This window comes from Eurosta solidaginis, chromosome 5 (assembly GCF_040869045.1).
Source record: "Eurosta solidaginis isolate ZX-2024a chromosome 5, ASM4086904v1, whole genome shotgun sequence".
Taxonomy (NCBI): Eukaryota; Metazoa; Arthropoda; class Insecta; order Diptera; family Tephritidae; genus Eurosta; species Eurosta solidaginis.
This window is the reverse complement of record NC_090323.1, coordinates 192,076,691-192,100,888: the sequence shown is the minus strand read 5'-3', so window position 1 is coordinate 192,100,888 and position 24,198 is coordinate 192,076,691. Positions and strand designations below refer to the sequence as shown.

At 34.8% G+C, this 24,198-nt stretch overlaps 1 protein-coding gene and 1 long non-coding RNA gene across 8 annotated transcripts in view; one reads left to right on the top strand and one right to left on the bottom strand.

The window, feature by feature from the left end:
• Lmpt (Limpet) overlaps positions 1 to 24,198 on the top strand; it is a 958,773-nt gene that overhangs the window by 816,504 nt on the left and 118,071 nt on the right. The window lies entirely within an intron of this gene.
• On the bottom strand, positions 6,214 to 11,381 carry LOC137251987 (uncharacterized). The gene is made up of 4 exons (XR_010953416.1): positions 10,871 to 11,381; positions 7,921 to 8,060; positions 6,830 to 6,948; positions 6,214 to 6,768 (listed from the first exon to the last, which is right to left on the bottom strand). It is a non-coding gene; the product is annotated as an uncharacterized lncRNA (long non-coding RNA).

Here is a 24,198-nt window from a genome sequence, read left to right as displayed (position 1 = left end):
CTTATGCTTGAAACACAATGCCGAGCGACGACGATATATGCGGGGTCGGGCGATGACATTTTTCAAATTACGCCCAGACATTTCGTCTACTTAAAACACAATGCCGGGCGAAATTGACGCTGTTTATTCAGAGCGGCCATTATTTAGAAATAAAAATGAACAAAATTAAAACTTTTTTAATTCTCTGCTCTAGCACTCGACTGCTAAAACACGCCCAAAATGTTGAAAAATTAACAAAATAAAACAAAAATGTTAGGAAATTAGATTAAAAATTAAAATTATATGTAAAGAAAAAAAAATTTGTTTTTGATATTATGTTTTCTTTTTTTATACTTAAAAAATTTAACAGCAGCAACCCTTGGGATGTTTGTCGTCATCGCCCGGCGGCGACGATAGAAATAAATCTATCGTCGCAAAATGACGTCGCGTAAATTTCGCTCTTGGCGTTCATTGTGTTCACCTTCATGTAATTATGGGGATTCTATTTTTGACAAGGCGATGTTCGTCGCGTTTATTTCGCAGCGTCTGGGCATTGTGTTTCAATCTTAAGTATAAAAATGCTTACAAAAAATGCATTCAAAAACAAATGGGCAATCCCGGCTTTGAAATAACAACTAACTATCATAGCTAGTTGTTGTTGCCCCTACTCAAAAAAAAAAACGTGTTTTCTAGTTCCAATTTTGCATTAAACCGACGGATATAACTGTATACTTGCCAATGACACCAATTTGAATAACAAAGTTTCGTTAAAGTACTAAGAGGCTTCAGAACAACCTGTAATAGTTACATAAAGGCGCTATACCAAGACATAAAAACGAGAAGTATTCCATCTGACACTTTTTGATTGTAGACAATTCTGTTAGCTTTATTTTGAGCCAATTCGCTCGCTGTTCATCAGAGCTACAGCAGAACTGTATAGAAAAATGCTTAAGCAGTTAATTATATATAAGGGAGATTTAGCGAACTTCCCAGAATTGCGCCCAATAGAATGGTACTGGGTTAATGTCAGGCACAAGTAGACTTCAGCTGTCTATATCGTCAAAAAACTTGAAAAAAATTTAAGACAATGAAGGACAACTTTTCTCGAAAAAAGTGTAAAAAAAAATGTTATCAAAGTTGGTAAAAAGAAATTAAACAAGTAAGGAAGGCTAAGTTCGGGTATAACCGAACATTACATACTCAGTTGAGAGCTATGGAGACAAAATAAGGGAAAATCACCATGTAGGAAAATGAACCTAGGGTAACCCTGGAATGTGTTTGTATGACATGTGTATCAAATGGAAGGTATTAAAGAGTATTTTAAGGGAGAGTGGGCATAGTTCTATAGGTGGACGCCATTTAAGGATATCGCCATAAAGGTGGACCAGGGCTGACTCTAGAATTTGTTTGTACGATATGGGAATCAAATTAAAGGTATTAATGAGTATCTTAAAAGGCCGTGGACCTTAGTTCTATAGGTGGACGCCTTTTCTATATATTTCCATAAAGGTGGACCAGGGGTGACTCTAGAATTTGTTTGTACGAAATGGGTATCAAACGAAAGGTGTTAATAATATTTTAAAACTAATGGGCCTTAGTTCTAAAGGTGGACACCTTTTAGAGATATCGCCATAAAGGTGGAACAGGGGTGACTCTAGAATTTGTTTGTACGATATGGGAATCAAATTAAAGGTATTAATAAGGGTTTTAAAAGGGAGTGGTATTAGCTGTATATGTGAAGGCGTTTTCGAGATATTGACCAAAATGTGGACCAGGGTGACCCAGAACATCATCTGTCGGGTACCGCTAATTTATTTATATATGTAATACGACGAACAGTATTCCTGCCAAGATTCCAAGGGCTTTTGATTTCGCCCTGCAGAACTTTTTCACTTTCTTCTACTTAATATGGTAGGTGTCACAACCATTTTACAAAGTTTTTTTCTAAAGTTATATTTTGCGTCAATAAACCAATCCAATTACCATGTTTCATCTCTTTTTTGATATTTGGTACAGAATTATGGCATTTTTTTCATTTTTCGTAATTTTCGATATCGGAAAAGTGGGCGTGGTCATAGTCGGATTTCGGCTATACTTTATACCAAGATAAAGTGGCTTCAGTTAAGTACGTGAACTAAGTTTAATTAAGATATATCTTTTTTGCGCAAGTTATCGTGTTAACGGCCGAGCGGAATGACGGACGGTCGACTGTGTATAAAAACAGGCCGTGGCTTCAACCGACTTCGCCCATTTTCACAGAAAACAGTTACCGTCATATAATCTATGTCCCTACCAAATTTCACAAGGATTGGTAAATTTTTGTTCGACTTATGGCATTAAAAGTATCCTAGACAAATTAAATGAAAAAGGGCGGCGCCACGCCCATTTTGAAATTTTCTTTTATTTTTGTATTTTGTTGCACCATATCATCACTGGAGTTGAATGTTGACATAATTTACTTATATACTGTAAAGATATTAACTTTTTTTTAAATTTGACTTAAAAAATTTTCTCCGATTTTGCTAATTTTTATTAGGCGTACATATAGTAATAGGAGTAACTTTCCTGCCAAATTTCATCATGATATCTTCTAAATTACCTTCTTTTAAAAGTGGGCGGTGCCACGCCCATTTTCCAAAATTTTACTAATTTTCTATTCTGCGTAATAAGCTCAACCCACCCACAAAGTTTCATCGCTTTATCTGTCTTTGATAATTAATTATCGCACTTTTTCAATTTTTCGAAATTTTCGATATCGAAGAAGTGGGCGTGGTTATAGTCCGATATCGTTCATTTTAAATAGCGATCTGAGATGAGTTCCCAGGAACCTACATACCAAATTTCATCAATATACCTCAAAATTTACTCAAGTTATCGTGTTTACAGACGGACGGACAGACGGACGGACATGGCTCAATCAAATTTTTTTTCGATACTGATGATTTTGATATATGGAAGTCTATATCTATCTCGATTCCTTTATACCTGTCCAACCAACCGTTATCCAATCAAAGTTAATATACTCTGTGAGCTCTGCTCAACTGAGTATAAAAATAAATGCAAGGCAGATGAGTTTTCCCTGAAAGCTTTTCATGATATAAATACACTCGGAGCGATTGCTAAACAATACCGTGGGGCGACCCCGCTTAGAAACATTTTCTTCTAATTGATGCTGCTTTGCCTGGGGCGTGAATCTTCGGTATGGTAGGCGGAGCACGCTACCATCACACCACAGCGTTCGCCAACTAAAAAGAGAGCTCTGTGAAAATTAGGATATTCATTTTTAGGCCTCCTTCATATAATCTTCAACTAGCTTAAATATGCAAGTTTTGATTTAAAGAAAAATGAAGGAAATTAAATGCAATCTCGTCAAAATACAAGCAAAATGAACCTTCGTTTCAGAATATTCCGTAATTAAAAATACATACTAACTCTGAGTCGATTTGTATTGACGAAAGTTAACCGATATCACACCATCGACTTTTCAGAAAAAAAAATTTCACTACGCATACCCCAAAAAAAAATTTCTCCAGCCTGCGAAAAAAAATGGCCAAAGTGTAAATTTTTTGACCAAAACACGCCCCAAAACCCAAAAAATATATTTTGGATTATGGGGAGTGTTTTGGTTGAAAAATTGACCCTTACGCCATTTTTTTTTCGCAGGCTCGAAAATTATTTTTTTGGGTATGCGTAGTGGAACTTTTTTTCCTGAGCCCTATTGCTATCGAAAAGTCGATGGCGCGATATCGGTTAATAAACTAGCCCAGTCTAATACATACATCTGCATGCATTATGCAAATTACAAAAGCTATTAGCACTTGCACATCATATTCATACACCTTTGCTGAGACATCGATTAATAAAATATGTCGCGGTCCAATTAATAATTTGTTTACCTGTAACTGTCCGAGAAATTAATTTGCATACAAATAGCGCCGTTGCCAAAAATTTTTGTGACATAAAACAATAATTTAACAAGTAAGGAATACTAAGTTCTGGTGTAACCGAACATTATATACTCAGCGTCAGCTTCAATTGAACATTTCATTTCAGATAAATTACTTTTCTATATAACACGTGGCACCGCCCATTTAAAGAAAAATCTCTCCCCATTTCCTCTTACAATAAAACTTGATATGTGAAATAGCATTGATTCAAAACTATTTTTTTCTAAGTTATAGCTTCTTTATCTAGTCTACGACCCTTTTAAAAGTCTTTTATATAAAAGCGGGCGTGGTTTTTAACCGATCTCCTCCATTTTTCTCGAAATATTTCCTGCTATAGGGAAAATCTGTGTACCCAAGTTTATTACGATCCGTTAATTTTACTTCGAGTTATGGCTCCCGAAACATAGAAAATTGCTTAGTTATAAAAGGGGCGGTGCCACGCTCATTTTTTTTTTTTTTTTTAATTTGAAGTTTTTCTTATTTATTATTATAAATCCACTTGCGAAATGGAATACCATTGATATAAAGCTCTTTTTTACAAAGATATAGCTTATTTTATTCGCCCACGACCCTTTTAAAAATCTTTTATATAAAAGTGGGCGTGGTCCTTAACCGATTTCGTTAATTTTTCTTCAAAGCATTCCTTATAGTAAAGGCAACCTCTCTGCCGCATTTTGTTACGACAGGTTTAAGGATTTTTGATTTATGATTAAAAATATTTGTAAAATTGATTTTTACACAAGTGGGCGGTGCCACGCCCATTTTAAAAATTTTTCAAATTTTTATCAAGAATCTTTATATTAGTATACACGTCAAATTTCAATATTCTAGGTGTATTATTTATTAAATAATCAGGGTTTTTATGTTTCCAAAATGTTACATATATAAAAAGTGGCGTGGTTATCATCCGATTTCGCTCATTTTCCATACCAATCTATTCTGGGTCCAGATAAGCTCGTGCACCAAATTTGATAAAGATATCTCAATATTTACTCAAGTTATCGCGTTAACGGGCGGATGGACGGCCGGACATGGCTCAATCAAGTTTTCTTTTCGATACTGGGGTGGCTTTCCGTAATTCGATAGTCGGCACTCGTTGATTCGATACTTCAAGTCGATATCGAACACTCGATGATGCCATTTTAGTTCCCGTATCTTGGTATGATCTCTTTCGTTTGCAGATTTCAAAGGGTGTTTAGAAAGTTTTTGGAGCTATCAAAATATTTTCTTTTATAAATAGCGTTTGTTTCTTAATCTCTGAAGAAAAAATCATTCCCTAAATAATCACAAAAGCATAAAATTATAAATTTCAAAAAGGCAATTCGACACCTAATTTGGTATCGAACAGTTTGTATCGAACGTTCGATACGACGTGTCAACAATTTGTGTTACGGAAAGCGGAAACGAATATTTTATACCCGTTCTTGATCAATATCGAATTACGGAAATTCACCTCTAATGATTTTGATATATGGAAGAATATATCTATCTCGATTCATTTATACCTGCACAACCAACCGTTATCCAATCAAAGTTAATATACTCCTTGTGCAAAGCATGCTGAGTATAAAAAAAAGCAAAAAGTGAAACCAAGGTTACATTGGAATGTATATGAGCTAGTAGTTATCTGGGCCATCTTTGTGATAACACTTAATGTGATGACGACACGAAATCGCAATTAAATAAATAAATACAAGGTGCGGTAATCTCAGAAGGGATTTTATGCCAAGCTTCTCTACCAATTCGCGTCGTACCCCTTTTTATTTTTCCTACAAATTGGCGTGACGGGACCTACATGTTTTACATGGACTCCGAGCGACATCTGCAAGGCAGATGAGTTTTCAATAAGAAGCATGTCATGGACTGCCAAGAGTCAACCCCGCTCAGAAAAACTTTTTTTTTTCTAATTGAAAAAAACTTGTTTATCAATTTTTGATGTTCCTTGGCCCGGGAATTGATCTTAGGATCTTCGGTGTGGTAGGCGGAGCACGCTACCACCATACCGCGGCGGCGCCCGAATTAGCATCAACGAATGCACCGAAAGGGGGAAGTCTTCTTAAAATTTCACAACTCTTCTTGCCTACGCATTTTTCCCTATTTTCAATCACCCTTATCGCGAAGATCACGCGGAAAAGTGTTCGCCTTCACTTCTTTTGTTCGGGTGAACTTCTTCCGCCTATTGGCAATTTCGGGCGAACAAAAGTTCACTTCGAAACAGCTGATGCTTACTTACACTTGTGTAAATTTTGTAACCCATCATATATTTCCTTAATAACAACAACAAAAATAGAAATAAAAAATTTATAAAATAATGTTTAGTATTGCACTTAGGTTGGTATTGATTGAGCGCGAGGAGAATATAAATGTGAAAGCGATTCGGAGGCAATTAAGGGACAGTTCTAACCCTTTGGAGCTAAATGATTCACTATAAGCTAAAATTTTACTATTTTCAGCACTTTTGAATAACAAGTTAATTTTTTTTCAATTAGCTTTCGCCAATATTACAGGCTAAACAAGCCGACATTCTAATATTTTCTAAATATTTTTACCGACTCCTTGCCACCATTGAAGAAAAAATTTGGAGTTCCACAAATTGTAAAGTTGAGTACATGTCTTCGTTTTTTCGCATAGGGAAAAGGCGTTGGAAAGGACCATGAAGTGAGTCTTAGCCAATCTTGTTTCAGTGAGGTGCTCAACATTTTGGAACCGTTGCTTTGTCCACTATAGATAACTTGGTCGACTGATACGTTGTCATAAAAAATGGAATTTACATATTTAGCAATACAGGAATTTCACTTTTTTCCACTCAGCTTCCGATTGTGCATTATTTATTGATTTATTTCTAATAATAAAAGTAAATATAATTATAAGAGTATCAAATTTTAAAATAAAAAATGATTTACATTTTGTTTTCCTCTCGTTCGCCTGTAAAATATAAGTGAACAAATTTGAGTTTCCCCGCTGTTCATTTCGCCCGAACAAAGAGATGCCGATAAGGTGAAATGTTTTTCGAACACGAAACCTGCGAAAGGGTGAACGAAAACTGTGAATATTTTCGGGTGAAAATAAAACTCGCGATAAGGGTGAATATGTTTTTTTTATAAGACTGTTGCCATCGTCCTCAAAAATAATTTACAAGTTTTTTATTTTTATTTTTACTCCCACCTACCTTTAAAAACACATATTTACATGACGTGTGTATATCAAGCGAAAATAAACATATTATTCTAGAAAAAATTTCAAAATTTTTTATTCATTTTTAGCTTTTCCTCTTTGGACCATAAATAACACAGAATTTTCATACTTAATTTGAAGCGTCATAAAATATTTAGAACATTATTAATAGAGCAAAGTCAAGGTCAGATTTTTTTTTTGTAGTTATGTATATTATTTTTAACAGAGTGTATTATCAATAAGTATATACGCGGTTTTGAATGCTGAGATTTGAAAAACTTTTAAATTGGTAAATGGTGTTTTTGCATTTGTTAAACGGTGGTCAAAAGAATTTAACGACCCTTACGTAACTAAAGCTCTTTTCACAACATTAGTACGGCCAATTTTAGAATATGGCTCAGTAGTCTGGAACCCGCGTTATATAGACTATGCAGGCAGGCTCGAATCAATACAAAAACAGTTTTTACTATTTGCCTTAAGAAATTTTCAATGGGACTCTTTATATAATCTTCCACCTTATACTAATCGATTAAAGCTTATCAATCTTCCAACTCTTGTTAATCGAATGGAAATGCTTGGTGTAAAATTTATGACAAAACTACCAAAATGGATCGACTTCAAGCCCATTCCTTCTGCACGAAGTAAACTTTTGTGTTCCCTCTCGACCTACGAGACACATGAAACCTCTTCTTCTAAAACAATGTATAATTAATTTCGATCTAAACGAATCTTTCCGGTGTCTGTGCCGAGATTATAACTCCCACTCAAATACATTTGATAGCTCGGAGTCCCATTTTTCTATAAAAAAGACTGTTCTTACCTCTCTCAACAATTAATGTATAGTATTTTTGTTCCTGTTTTAACTTAAGTATTACGCTCAGCTAGAATGTGATGGAACTTATGTAGCTGAGCGGTTTTAGATCTCGACGCTTGACAAACCGCTGCCCATCAACGACTCGGCTAAAAGAAAAAAAAAAAAAACAAAAAAAATTAATTAATTTAATATTAAAATAAATAAATCGCGTGAACAGAATTAGCCTGGCTTCATTCGGCTACTTGAGAGCAGTCGCTGCCACAACATCCATTAAAAAATAATCAAGTAAGGAAGGCTATGTTGGGTGTAACCGAACATTACTTACTCAGCTGCCCAATTACAGCTTGCAAAACTTTTAAATTATCTTCTTTTAAACGTGGGCGGTGCCACGCCCATTGTCCAAAATTTTACTAATTTTCTATTCTGCGTCATAAGATCAACCCACCTACCAAATTTCATCGCTTTATTCGTCTTTGGTAATGAATGTATTATGGACAATATCTGACGATGATATCGTACCTATTTCTTCAAAGCTGTCCAACAACAAATTTTTATCCGAAATGACTGAACTTTACCTTAAAATGAAAAATATAATTTGTATTTTTTGAGTAGGCTAGTCTGATCTAATATATCCTGGTACAAATAAAGATTTATTTTACCTTTCGCCCGACGTTTCGCTGAATTTTTTTTTTTTTTATACTTCCTAATATGTTCGGACCCTTGATTTGGTATTTGTTGACGATACGTCAAAATGTACTCTTAGCTGAGGTGAACCTCTAACTGTACCTGAAGAACCTTACCATCCTTCCCTGGATATAGCATACGAATTCGAAACAAATTCTCTGAGTAGCGCTGTATCTAAATACGACTCTGGTTTCAGATTTGACTTTCCGAAGGCAAACTTAATCAAACTTTATATACAGTGGCTTGGCCCAAATACGGTGGAGATATTGACCAAAATGTTTCTAACTTTTATACCATCATTTACGGTATTTTGGAAAAACACGTACCTAAGCGAAAACGTGTGTCTACCGAACCAATCCAAATATGGTTCACTAAAGAGCTGAGGTTCTTAAAAAACAGAAAATCGCGCTTCTTCAAATTATCCAAAAGGTCGGGTTCTCACTCCAATTACTTGCAGTACTCTTTTTTGCGTCATAAATATTTTGAATTAAACAAAAAGTGCTATAATACATACAACTGCAAGATGAAAAGGAAAATAACTTGCAATCCAAAAGCCTTCTATGGTTTCGTGAACTCTAAACGAAGGGTTAAAGGGTTTCCGTCTGCTTTAAAATACCAGGAAGATTTGTCTAGCGACGACCAAGATATTGCTAATTTCTTTGCACAATTTTTCAAGTCCAACTATTCCGCTGAACTTAACTCCTTTTCAAATGAATATCCATTTCAACTTAACTCACTTAACACAGTTAATATTCCAGCAATATCTCCTCATGAGATTTTTGCTTGCTTTCTTAAAAAATTCGCTGAACACGTTTATCAGCCCCTAACTGATTTATTCAATCTGTCCCTAAAACGTGGAATTTTTCCTTCTGCTTGGAAATAATCTTTTCTCATACCTCTCCACAAAAGTGGCAGTAGGTCATATGTAGAAAACTATCGAGGAATTGCAAAGTTGTCGGCCATCCCAAAGTTGTTTGAAGCTATAGTTACCAACCAGCTATCTTTTTCCATTTGTACTTTGATTGCAGAACAGCAACATGGATTCTTTAAAGGCAAATCTACCATTACTAATCTACTTGAATTCACAACTCATGATTCTAATGGATTAAGAGAAAATCTTCACACCGATGTTATTTATACCGATTTCAGTAAAGCATTTGACAAAGTATCCCACTCCTTACTTATCTACAAGCTTAATCGGCTTGGTTTCCAACCTGGTCTCACCCAGTGGATCTCATCGTATCTCTGCGGTCGAACGCAAAAAGTTATTTTTAAAAATACTCTTTCTAATGTCAGTGATGTTCCCTCTGGCGTCCCACAGGGCAGTCATCTAGGTCAAATTCTGTTCTTGCTATTTATTAATGACATGTGTACCACAATAAAATATTCCAAAATCTTAATGTATGCCGATGATGTAAAACTTTTTAGGTCTTATGCGTCTATCGAAGAACGTTCCTTGCTTGAAGCGGATTTAAACTGCCTAGTTACCTGGTGCAACGTGAATTCAATGCCGCTTAACATTAATAAATGTAAATTCATGTCCCTCTCTAGGAGATCTTTGCCAGCAGCCTCTTATGTAATTAATAATTTTTGTCTTCTATCAGTAAACTATTTTGTGGACTTGGGAGTCAAGATAGATACTAAACTTAGTTTCAACCTTCATATTAATGGTACTGTCAATAAGGCTAGAGGTGTTCTTACATTCGTGAAACGGTGGTCCAAAGAATTTAGTGACCCTTATGTAACTAAAACGCTTTTCACCACTTTAGTTAGACCGATACTAGAATACGGATCAATAGTCTGGAATCCACAATATCAAGTTCATGCAAATAGACTTGAATCAATACAAAAGTAATTTCTACTTTTCTCTTTAAGAAATTTTCTGTTGGACTCTGCGTATAACTTCCCGCTTATACTAGTCGGTTGAAGCTTATCAATCTTCCAACTCTTGCAAGTCGTAGAGAAATGCTAGAGGCATAATATTTATGGGTAAACTACTGAATGGATTGATTTCTAGCCCAATTCTCTACGACGAAGTAAACTTTAACGTCCCATCACGAGTGCCAAGACATTACAAACCTCTTCTTTTGAGGCAGTGTAGAACTATTTCGATTTAAATGAACCTTTTCGGTGTTTGGGTCATGATTTCAACACTCATTCTAGTTCATTTGATATAAAGGATTCACTTTTTACAATAAAGAAAACTGTCCTATCCTATCTTAACTCGTAACAAAAATAAATAAAAATTTAATGTACTAAAAAGTTCACTTACTTAACAATTTAGTATATGCATAATTTCTAACTATTATTTATAATACTCAGTTGATGATTTTTATTCTGTAGCTGAGCAGTTTTAGATCTCAACGCTTAACAAACCTCCGACTATCAACAACTCGGCAAAAACAAATCCGCGCGTCATGCTGATGTTCCCCTCGCGACGGTTGGGCGGGCTTTGAAGGGTATTAATCCGTTGTGAGCTCTGCTCAGCTGAATATAAAAAAAATTTTGTTTTTAAATACAATTAGTTACTAAAATACAGTCTCCGTGCATTTGATAAAGCTTTTCTAAATACAGCGAAACAAGTACTGCTGTTGTGCTGCCAAAACATTCCATTCTCACATTTCCTTACGCTCTACCATGTACTGTAAACTAGCCTTATAACGTCTTATGGTCGACTCGTTTATATTATTCTCAAATTTTGTCTGTCGTTATTGACCCTGCAGGAAAAGAAAAAATGTGTTGTTATTCATAATATTTATTTTGATTAATGCATAGCCGAAAACAACAATGGATGAAAGTTTTCTAAAAATGTATACATATTTGCTTAATGATCTTTATATTTGCGGCTCATTAGCTTATGTTGCATGCAAAGCAATAAATATTTTCCGTCTTAAATACATTATGAATGCACCAATTAGCTTCTAGATAATTCAGGCGGGTTTAGGAATAAGCGTTCTCCCATAAATAGTACAAGGAGAGCTGCTATGCCCGCCAAAAAGTGTACCTCATTAGTGAAGGCTGATATAATTTTATCAAAAAGCTTAAAATAACCTTAGAAATATATGAGGCTGATGGCAGTGGCGGATCTAAGATTCGAATCTGTGACCAAAAAAGATTACCGATACCATTTGACAGCATGCACCTGCAGGACGGACAAGGAAGACATATTTTATATATCAGTAAAGCCTGTTTTTCTAGCTCTATCCTGCCCTCCTGTAATGATCGTTTTGTTGACGCTTCACCTAAAGAGTGGTGCACTCGGAAGCTTCGTAGTTTCACCTACATGTCGTGTGAGCGCAGCGACAAAGATTCAGTAAAGCAAGCAGCCAAGCAGTTTTAGATTGTATTTTAAGCAGTAAAAATCTTATGTATGAATTCGAAGCTCAAACATTCTCCATGTAAACACATACTACTAATTATTTAAATTCGAGGCTGTTTTGTAATAATGTTGAATTCATTCCAGGATTATTTTGAAGACCATTTCGGCATTATTTTGAATTTTCCGGAATCTTTTAGGTAGATACTATTTCGATATAATTTTGGGCATGTGTTGGGAATTTTTCGGGATTATTTTGAAACTATTTCGAGAGGAAATTATCTTGTGAACATTCCGGAGCCATTTCGATTATATAAGCGACTATATCACCATCATATCGGGACGATTTTGTAACCATTTTGACATTATTTACAAGAAAAATTCATTTATGCATACGAAAAACTCTCAGGCTTTTATTATTATCGCCCACTTATCGCCATGCTATTGGTGTGTTATCGACGTGTTATCGTCTTTTTGTTGACATGTTATCGATGAAAACTGTTATCAAAGAGTTGTCGGTTCGTTAACGGCGAGTTGTCGACGTGTTTTCGGCTTATTATCGAGAAATATCGATGTGTTATTGAAAAAACATCGATTTCTTATCGAAAATTGAGAAACGGAAACTGCTGACTACCGGTACTTAGCTGGTATTTTGAAAAGTGTTCAGTTTATAACTGTTTTAATTGAAAATATAGGCTGGGGGAACTGTTGGGATCTTTGTTAAAGATGAATCGTTCTCTTATTGATGTATGCATGTATGAAAGTGGGTTTCATTTAAAAATTCAGTCCCTCGGTTAGAAGTTTCTTGATTTTCGTATTCTTGCAGTTGATTTCTTGTTTGAGCTTGATTTCAATGCTATTTGCATCTTGCTCGTATATTTTTGCCATATTCTATATTTTTTCAACAGTGTGCTCGGTGTGATGAACTGGAATCAAACCCTTAAACCCCAACCACTATATTGTCAGTGAAATTGAAAGTTTTGAACTCGAAACATATTTCGTTAGCAATTCTAACGGTCTTTCGGATATGTCTTTCATGCCTTCTTGTTTCAAGTCACAAAGTAATGACGTTGGCACAAGTTACTGATATGAGAAATCCTGCTATCTGGGTAGCTCAACTGAATGTAAGAATTGGGTCATTGTTAGCAGTTAAAAGGAACAGTGGAATATGATGCTCAGTGTTTTTCGATCACGTTGATGCGTTTTGCTGCTTTTAATGACGTCCCGCTGAGCTATCATTCTTCAGCTTCTCTAATACTCCAATAATCGAAGGCAAGAATTCAGAACTTCGGCCCAAAAGGTGAAACAGAGAGATTTTGATCGAATTTTCTTAGATTTCGAAATTGAATTTCGGTTAAGTTTTACAAAAGTTGCAGCAGACGATGTGAACATCTTGTTCACTGAAGAAACTATCCAAGCGTATTGCGGATATCTTGAAATTCGCAGTCAGAAAGCTGGTAAAATGATTGGCTGGAAAAATTCAGATAGAATGCTAAAGGTTGTCATCGCATATTAACGCTGGATACATTAACTTAGGTACAATCATTATAAGGAAATGTTCTCGGATCACATCTTAACTCATCGACTTGTCGAGCGCACAGATGCACTTTTTATACTCAGCTGAGCAGAGCTCACAGAGTATATTAACTTTGTTCGCATAACGGTAATCCGTAATGGCATAAACTAATCGAGATAGATATAGACTTCTATATATCAAAATGATCTGGGTGAAATAAGAAATTCATTTAGCCATGTCCGTCCGTCCGTCCGTCTTTAAACACGATAACTTGAGTAAATTTTGAGGTATCTTGATGAAATTTGGTATGTAGGTTCCTGGGCGCTCATCTCAGATTGCTATTTAAAATGAACGAAATCGGACTACAACCACGCCCACGTTTTCGATGTCGAAAATTTCGAAAAACCGAAAAAGGGCGATAATTCATTAGTTAAGACAGATAAAGCGATGAAACTTGGTAGATGCGGTGACCTTATGACGCAAAATAGAAAATTAGAAAAATTTTGGACCATGGGAGTGGCACCGCCCACTTTTAAAAGAAGGTAATTTAAAAGTTTTGCAAGCTGTAATTTGGCAGTCGTTGAACATATCATGATGAAATTTGGTAGGCACGTTACTCCTATTACTATATGTGTGCTAAATAAAAATTAGCGAAATCGGCTGACGAACACGCCCACTTTAAAAAAAAATTTTTTAAAGCCAAATTTTAACAAAAAATTTAATATCTTTACAGTATAAAAGTGAATTACGTCAGCATTCGTTTCCAGTAATGATATGGTGCAACAAAATACAAAGATAAAAGAAAATTTCAAAATGGGCGTAACTCCGCCCTTTTTTATTTAATTCGCCCAGAATACTTTTAATGCCATAAGTCGAACAAAAATTTACCAATCCTTGTGATGGTAGGGGCATAGGTTCTATAACTGTAACTGTTTTCTGTGAAAATGGGCGAAATCGGTTGAAACCATGCCCAGTTTTTATACACAGTCGACCGTCTGTCCTTCGGCTCGGCCGTTAACACGATAACTTGCGCAAAAAACGATATATCTTAACTAAACTTAGTTCACGTACTTAACTGAAGCCACTTTATCTTGGTATAAAATATGGCCGAAATCCGACTATGACCACGCCCACTTTTCCGATATCGAAAATTACGAAAAATGAAAAAAATGCCATAATTCTGTACCAAATATCCAAAAAGAGATGAAACATGGTAATTGGATTGGTTTATTGACGCAAAATATAACTTTAGAAAAAACTGTGTAAAATGGGTCTGACACCTACCATATTAAGTGGAAGAAAGTGAAAAAGTTCTGCAGGGCGAAATCAACAACCCTTGGAATCTTGGCAGGAATACTGTTCTTGGTATGACATATATAAATAGATTAGCGGTACCCGACAGAAGATGTTCTGGGTCACCCTGGTCCACATTTTGGTCGATATCTCGAAAACGTCTTCACATATACAACTAAGGGCTACTCCCTTTTAAAACCCTCATTAAAAATAAATAAATAAATGTAAGGCGCGATAGCCTCCGAAGAGATCTAAGGCCGAGCTTCTCTTCCAATTGTGCTCCAGTTGATTTTCCCTACAAATTGGCCGGATGGAACCTACATGTTTTATGCCGACTCCGAACGGCATCTGCAAGGCAGATGACTTTTCACTGAGAGCTTTTCATGGCAGAAATACACCCGGAACGCTTGCCAAACACTGCCGAGGGGCGACCCCGCTTAGAAAAATTTTCTTCTAATAAAAAAACTTATTTCTAAAATATTTATGTTGCTTTGCCCGTGGTGCGAACCCAGGGCATACGGTGTGGCAGGCGGAGTACGCTACCATCACACCACGGTGGCCGCCGAACCCCGAAAACCCTCATTAATACTTTTAATTTGATACCCATATCGTACAAACACACTAGAGTCACCCCTGGTCCACCCTTATTGCGATATTTCGAAAAGGCGTCCACCTATAGAACTAAGGCCCACTACGTTTTGAATAATCATTAACACCTTTCATTTGATACACATGTCATACAAACACATTCCAGGGTTACCCTAGGTTCATTTTGCTAAATGGTGATTTTCCCTTATTTTGTCTCCAAAGCTCTCAGCTGAGTATGTAATGTTCGGTTACACCCGAACTTAGCCTTCCTTACTTGTTTCATAAAAAAGTAGTGCATGCAGCTCTCCTCCGAATCCGTCAACGGCTGATAAGCCATCTAAAATAAGGCTTACATACAGTTCTATATAACATTACTCTCTACTCTGGTCCTCATGGACCGGCCAGTTCAACCTACCTACCTACTCTCTACTCTCTCTTACTTGTTGTAAGGCTTGAACTAAGGCGCTACATTACCTTATTATGAGTTTTATTTGTCATGCGTGCAATCAGCGCCGTTGCCGTATTCCTTATTTCTTACAATCCTTTAAACTATTTTTTGTTGGGTAGCTTATAAGCTTACCAAATATCATAATATACCAATATGATCCTAATAATCTTATACCGAAATAGCTATGTTTACATCCATTTGTATATTTGTCAGTGACTGTTGGCAAAAACATTGGCTCAAGTGTTGGAAATATGGTAGTTCTAACAAAAATTAACACAATAAAGCTTGGAGGAATGAATTATTGTTCTTCTAAATTCAGTATTTTTATGTAAAAAAAAAAAGTATTTACATATTTTTGACACGACATGTAATTTAAGGAAAAATGTCATACCCACCTCTGTTACATGCACTCGTTGTAGCGAAAAGCGCCAGGGCGTATGTGAAATAGTATTCATCATGTTTCCATAGTATCTAAATATAAAATCATACATAGGCACATGCATATGTATGAAAGTTTGTGTGAGGAAAGTAGAAATGTATGAAAGGAAAAAATAATATACTATAATTTTACAAGTTTTTTTTCTCTTATGATGTTCTAGATATTGCTGCACGCAAAGCGATGCGCACAAAAAAATAATAACTGACTAAGCTATGATCGCAAAAATTTACATAATATTTTTGTGTCGCTTTTAAACCGTAAATATTTATTATTTATTTTTATTTATTTTTATTATTTGTCCTACAGCTACGTGCAAAAGATTGGGGAACTATAACAGCGAACACGAAAATAGCAGGGACAGATATACTAATACTTTCGGTTCTTTATGAAAAAACCTCTACGTATTTTGTAACTAAAACTATGCTAACAAATCTAAAACACGTTCTCGAAAAACCCGAGTATTCGAGAAAATTGTATGGAAATTTCGAACTTTTTTTTAGACTTCTCTGAAATTTCTTGTATATGCAGTTTTGTAGCCCAATTAATTTAAGTTTAACAAAGTAAAATTATTACTTAAGTATTTCAAAATTCGCATTGTCCAAAGGTAGTTCTTTGTCAGATATACATAAGTTCGGAACGCACCAGTGCTTACCCAACTGTCGTTGTAGCTTACTTAGTTTGAAGTGGCTCTATTTTTATGGTAAAAACTGTAATTATATATTTTCACTTGTGAGCTAATTTTAGTTTTGGTTTTTATCATCAGTTTTGATTTACATGCACCACAGCTAAGTGGCAATTTTCAATTGTCAGCAATCACAATTTTAATTTCTTAAATTTTTTTTAAACTTTTTTGAATTTGCTTTTATTTTGTGAGAGATGTATGTTTCTACGTGGTAGAAAAATATATATTTTAGCGGCTTTTTCGATATTAAATTGATCTGCAATTGTCACAAATTACGCTGCTTTAAATATACAGTACCTGGGCGACCATGCTTTGCTCGGCAACGTTTCGTTGTGCTGGCAACGTTTCTTTTTTTTTAATTTCGAATAAGTGGCAACCTTAAATGGCAACCCTACTCAAAAATGTCCCTATTGTAATGCGGAGTGAAATACCTTTCATTTGATACCCATATCGGCATATCTCATGACATTTTTTTTTTATTTGGAATAGGTGTCAACCCTAATTGGTAACCCTACTCAAAAATGTCCCTATTGCAATGCAAAGTGTAATACCTTTCGTTTGATACCCATATCAGCATATCTCATGCAATTTCTTTTTTTATTCCGAATAGGTGGGAACCCTAAAGGGCAACCCTACTAAAAAATACCCCTATTGTAATGCGGAGTAAAATACCTTTCGTTTGATACCCATATTAGCATATCTCATGCCATTTTTTTTTTTCTTTCGAATAGGTGGCAACCTTAAATGACAACCCCACTCAAAAATGTCCCTATTATAATGTGGAGTGAAATACCTTTCATTTGATACCCATATCCGCATATCTTATGCAATTTTTTTTAATTTCGAATAGGTGGAAACCTATAAACAATTATTTTTAAATTTTATGAGTTTTCTCCTGCTTTTGGTGGATTTTACAAAAAATTTGAATGAATTTAGAACGAAATTGGAAATTTGAGGCGTATTTTGAGAATCTCAGGAAAAGTGCCAAAAATCTATTTAGAATTTCAGGAAACTTTTTCAGCAAGCGCAGGTTGTCTTTTAAAATAAGCATTCTTTAAAGACAATTTTTTTTCCGAAAGGTGCACATGAAAAGATCAAATACTTTATATCATTTATGTAAGAAAATCTAAAACACCCTTCGAAAAGAATTTGTCAAAAATGAATAGAAATGTTCAACAACTTCAATAATCATAAATAAATTTAAAAGAATTTAGGATTTTTTACTTTTTCCAAAAACGTTTTATAATTTTCAAATCTTTTGAAATTAATTGTAGTGTTTGTTATTCAATTTTTAATTTTTATTTTTATTTGGCAAAAAAAAATCATAAAAAATAACACCCTTTTGCCGCTAGAAACTTGATTTGTTCTTTTGATTGAATTTGAGGAAACTTTTTGAATATCCAGTTTTGTTGTCTGATTAACTTGCGATTATCAAATTTCTTTTCGAAGTCTTGCAAAATTCACATAAATTTTTGAAAACTTTTTTCAAAATATGGATTTCGGTTTTTTTTTCCATAGAAAGAACCAAAGTTTTTAACATTTTGTATGTTAAAACATTTTAAGTATTATAATTTATTTTATAATTTGGGAAAATTTTAAACAATGCGACATCAGGACGGACAAGGCGACAGCTGTTTCGATTATACCTTGTAAATCTCTTCTCTTTTCCGTACTGATTTCACGTTGTTTAAATTTTTCCCAAATTGTAAAATAAATTATAAAATTAAAAGAAATGCTTCAAATAAATGTTTTCATACATTTAAAGCAATACGGTCAATCCCCGCTTAACTCATACATCTTAAATATTAATTGAAAAGAAATTGCCGAAAATCATTTGGGAATTTTGAGACTTCCAACCATACGACTATTTTAATAAACTTCTCGAAATTTTGTAATTGTGCCGAATACCTTTCCAAAATTGGATTACAAAGCTTTTGTTATGCACTTCGCACAAGTTTATTTAAAGTTGTTATTAGTTAAAAAATAAGTGAAACAATTTGAGATAGTTGTTACTATATTTTTTCTCGCAAGTGTATTTTTTATCTCCAATTTTTTTTCTGACTAAACGTTTTCTTTGAGGTTTCAAAAAGTATACCCTCTGAAATATCAGGCAAAAATATTACCCTTTAGTGCACGTAAGCTCTCCCTTGATGGCACTGCGTAGAGTGGTAAGACACATAACCCTTCAACCCGCGAAAGGCTAACGATTTTTTATAAATTTACGAAGTCGCTAATCACAGTGTTACCATTTGTTTCTTAACTTTACCCATATTTTCTAATTTAAATATGATTTATTCAAACAATCTATCAAAAACTAGTAATATTTATAAAAGCCCCGAAAAGAAAAAAAAAATTTAATCGGATTGAACTAATGTCCATACCAATTTTAGTAAAAAAAAGTTTTTTGAAGTTCCAATAAGTTAAGTACAGACATAAGGAGGGTGGTTTTTTATTGATTCGGCCTAGTGTCCTTACTAATATTAGTAAAGTATAGAAATATAAAAAAAAATTCCCTTAAGTAATTTTTTTTCGGATCGATCTAATGCACAACATTTACTATATATGACAATGTAAAAAAACTATTGTTCTGATAAACATTTACATATATATAAAAAGTGTTTTTCTGAAGGTCATTTTTAATGAAACTGCACTTCATATTTCACTGTCATTAGAATTCTATAAAATTTACTATGTAAATTGTGTATATTTCTGGGCAAATTATATTAGGTGATCTCAGGGCCTCGCATGCAGTAATGCACTTCTATATATTTGAATGTATACACAAATGTAGTACAAATGTACCTATATTTTCATTTCATTTATGGCAGACCATGTATAAATAAATTATCGCCCTTGCCATTTGTCATAAGCCCACCACCTCACCTATAATCACTTTCTATGTCACCATCACCAATGTTTATGGTAATTATTAAAGTAGAGGTATATACATATGTGTGTATAAGTATATATGTATACACGTAAATGGGTATTTTCCTTCTATCTGTAAGCAGCTTTAATTGTCACATTAAAATTTTGAATTTTAAACTCATAAATAATTTAGCCCACATTTATCATTTTAGTAAGTCGTTTGCCAGCTTTTTAAAATGTTCTTTCACTCGTCCTACATGCCAACGAAATCAGACACATTCAACCACTTTTTTGTAATTATCTAAATACATTATTTAATACATAGTACGAATGTATGTCTACTTATTTTCCTCTGTAAGTTTATTTATTTTTATATTTTCAAGCTACAACATTTAGTTATATTTGTTTTTCTGTTGTATATATATTGTCATGTAAACCTTTTAACAAAACAAGTAAGGAAGGCTAAGTTCGGGTGTAACCGAACCATGTAGGAAAATTAACCTAGGGTAACCCTGGAATGTGTTTGTATGACATGGGTACCAAATGGAAGGCCACAGTTCTACAGGTGGACGCCATTCCGGGATATCGCCATAAAGGTGGACAAGGGGTGACTCTAGAATGCGTTTGTACGATATGAGTATCAAATTAAAGGTATTAATGAGGGTATTAAAAGGGAGTGGCCCTTAGTTGTATATTTGAAGGCATTTTCGAGATATCGACCAAAATCTGGACCAGGGTGACTGAGAACATCATCTGTCGGGTACCGCTAATTTATTTATATATGTAATACCACGAACAGTATTCCTGCCAAAATTCCAAGGGCTTTTGATTTCGCCCTGCAAAACTTTTTCATTTTCTTCTACTTAATATGGTAGGTGTCACACCCATTTTACAAAGTTTTTTCTAACGTTAAATTTTGCGTCAGTAAACCAATCCAATTACCATGTTTTATCCCTTTTTTTATTTGGTATAGAATGATGGCATTTTTTTCATTTCTCGTAATTTTCGATATCGAAAAAGTGGGCCTGGTCAAAGTCGGATTTCGGCCATTTTTTATACCAAGATAAACTGAGTTCAGATAAGTATGTGAACTAAGTTTAGTAAAGATATATCGATTTTTGCTAAGATTATCGTATTAACGGCCGAACGGAAGGACAGACGGGCGACTGTGTATAAAAACTGGGCTTGGCTTCAACCGATTTCGCCCATTTTCACAGAAAACAGTTATCCTCATAGAGTCTATGTCCCTACCAAATTTCACGACGATTGGTAAGTTTTTGTTCGACTTATGGCATAAAAAGTATTCTAGACAAATTAAATGAAAAAGGACGGAGCCTCGCCCATTTTCTTTTATTTTTGTATTTTGTTGCACCATATAATTACTGGAGTTGAATGTTGACATAATTTACTCATATACTGTAAAGATATTCAATTTTTTGTTAAAATTTGACTTTTAAAAAAATTTTTTTAAAGTGGGCTAAGTTGCTAATTTTTCCTTAGCGCATATATAGTATTAGGAGTAACGTTCCTGCCAAATTTCAGTGTGTTATCTCCAACAACTGCCAAAATACAGCTTGCAAAACTTTGAAATTGCCCTCTTTTAAAAGTGGGCGGTGCCACGCCCATTGTCCAAAATTTTACTAGTTTTCTATTCTGCGTCATGAGGTCAACCCAGCTACCAAGTTCATCGCTTTAGCCGTCTTTGGTAACGAATTATCAGACTTTTTCGGTTTTTCGAAATTTTCGATATCGAAAAAGTGGGCGTGGTTATGGTCCGATTTCGTTCATTTTAAATAGCGATCTGAGATGAGTTCCCAGGAACTTACATACCAAATTTTATCAAGATACCTCAAAATTTACTCAAGTTATCGTGTTTACGGACGGACGGACATGGCTAAATTAATTTCTTTTTTCGCCCAGATCTTTTTGATATATAGACGTCTATATCTATCTCGATTAGTTAATGGCGTTACGGATTACCGTCATGCGAATAAAGTTAATATACTCTGTGAGCTCTGCTCAGCTGAGTATAAAAATGTTTCTATAAATATGTGCTGACATCAGAAAAATTTTTAACCTTACATCACACTACTACAGAAATTAAATCCTTGGCGCTATTTACCTCGAGGAGATTCAGGACGAGTTCCTCTTTCAATTTCCAGCCGACTCTGAACGGCATCTACAATCAAATTAATTTTTGGTGAGAAACTTTTCATAGCAGCAATGCACTCGGAGTTTTTGCCAAACCACTGCCGAGAGGCAACAGCGCTTTAGAAAATTTGTTTCTAATTGAAAAATCTTGTTTCTTAAGATTGTTTTGTTGCTTTTCCCGAGCTTGGAGCAAAATATCTTCATAGTGCTAGGCGTGTTACCATTACATCACAGCGGCAGCTGAAAGTCAAATAGGTGTATAGTTTAAAACTCTTGAAAAAGTAACAGGCAAACAAGAACTGTCCCATGTTTTAGACTTTTTATAGTCTTTGAGTCATAGCATTTTCGGTTGTTCAGCTTTCCGAAAAGCTGTCTGCTAGGTCAGCTTTGGTTTGGTTAGTAGTTTTCACTAGCAATATGGTATGTATTTTCATAAATTCGTTCTTTATCCGAAACAACCTTGTTGGCCGGTGGTGTACTTGGGAACTTCGGAAAACTATGCGGTGTTCACCTATATAGGGTGATTACATTCAACACGGTGTCTACAGATCACAACCACAATAAAGCAAAGCTTGACGACAACCGTAGCCAAGCATTTAAAGGCGGCAAATATAAATTATAGCAAACAGTAGCGAAAAATTTAGAACAAAATATATAGTATGTTTTAAAAACGCCCAAAAGAATGATTTTAGCTTTTATTATCTGTTAGTTCTTTATATTTTAGTTTTTATTGACAAAATAAAGAGGACGCCACTCACTGTCGCTACCGAAAAATAGAATTAGGTTTAATCTGGCTACAACGGCAGTCGTGATTGATTGTCGTGCTGCTCTGTAGCGGCGAAAATAATGACCCCCATAAGAACATGTGATGAATTTCATATCAAATTCAATATGCGTTGAACCCGACCCCCTCAGAATTTGATGAAATTTTGCATGGGGTTACATCTTACCCACCCAAACACATCATTTTTAGAAATTGCATTTTCGAAAAATTGTGGGCGTGGCAAGGTATCGAAATATCCGAAAATATTAGAAAAATTACGATAATAGGTACTTTTAAAGTGTGATTACTGCGGAATGACTTTACCGATTTCAAAGATCTTCATACCATTAGAAAGGTATTGAAATAAGCTTTCAAAATATATAGGAATAGGAGACAGTCAAGAATAGCAAAAGATCAGCATTACAGGTTTATCTATCTTGGAACAGGTGCCAATCGATTACAGAGCCGGACAGTTGCTAGCCACACTTGTACCAACAACGCTTAAGTGTGATAAAAAAAACTTATTCACACACATACACAGCTGTTTAATGATTAAACAAGCACAAATAACTCTTCAGGCTCAGCCGCTCAACTTCGATTTAAAAATATTATTCGAGCAAGCGAAATTTGTTTGCGTTTAAACAAGCTCTAATAATGTTTGCATCAGGCTGAATATGAAAAAGCTCAATAAAGCTCTCACACGCGTGGAATGGTGTGCTCATCTATGATATAAATTAATAACTCAAAGAAAGCAAGTATTCCAAAACCAAATGAAACAATCAGTTAAGATTGCAAAGAGGGCAGCTTCCATTTCACAGGAAGTTACAATGCTAAAATACAGACAGAATTACTAGTACTCATTGTACCGTCTCTCAATGAAATAGTTGTGCTCAAGTTCGGAAGTAGTGCGATTCGCTACACTACTCATTGCGACACTGTTTAACATGCAAGCTGTTAATTTCAGTGATGTTGTGATTAAACCCAATTACATTATTTCACTTCTTTACGCTCTAAGCATAAGCCCAAGTCTTTTAAAAACAATGCTCCTAAAGTCGTCTCGTCTCGAGCGTTGCCTTAGTGGAACATGCGAACCTAAGGACATTCCTGCAAACAGCTTAAAACTGAAAGAAAGCATCTGAACAGCAAAGGTTTTTTATAAAAAGATCGACAGTGGCGTCTCCTTAAACTTCGATTTCCTAAAACTCTAATTTTTACTACCAGCGTGCCGTTTATGTAAAAAATCTATAAAATAGTCAATTATAGAGACGTCTTCGAGGAAGAAACATTAGCTAAGTACTTTAAAAATTTTGAAGAAATTTATCTAACTTCAAACTACCTGAGCAGAACTAACAAGAGGAGAATTGGATCGAAGACGAATTTATCGAATAGGTGGTGCACAACGCCAGCAGAGTTTCGAAAAAGAGCATATTTTTTGTAGTAGTATGTTTACATGGCGAATGTTTGACTATAGAATTCACGCATAAGATGTTTACTGCTTGAAGTACACGCTTAAACTGATTGAAGGCTTGAATAACT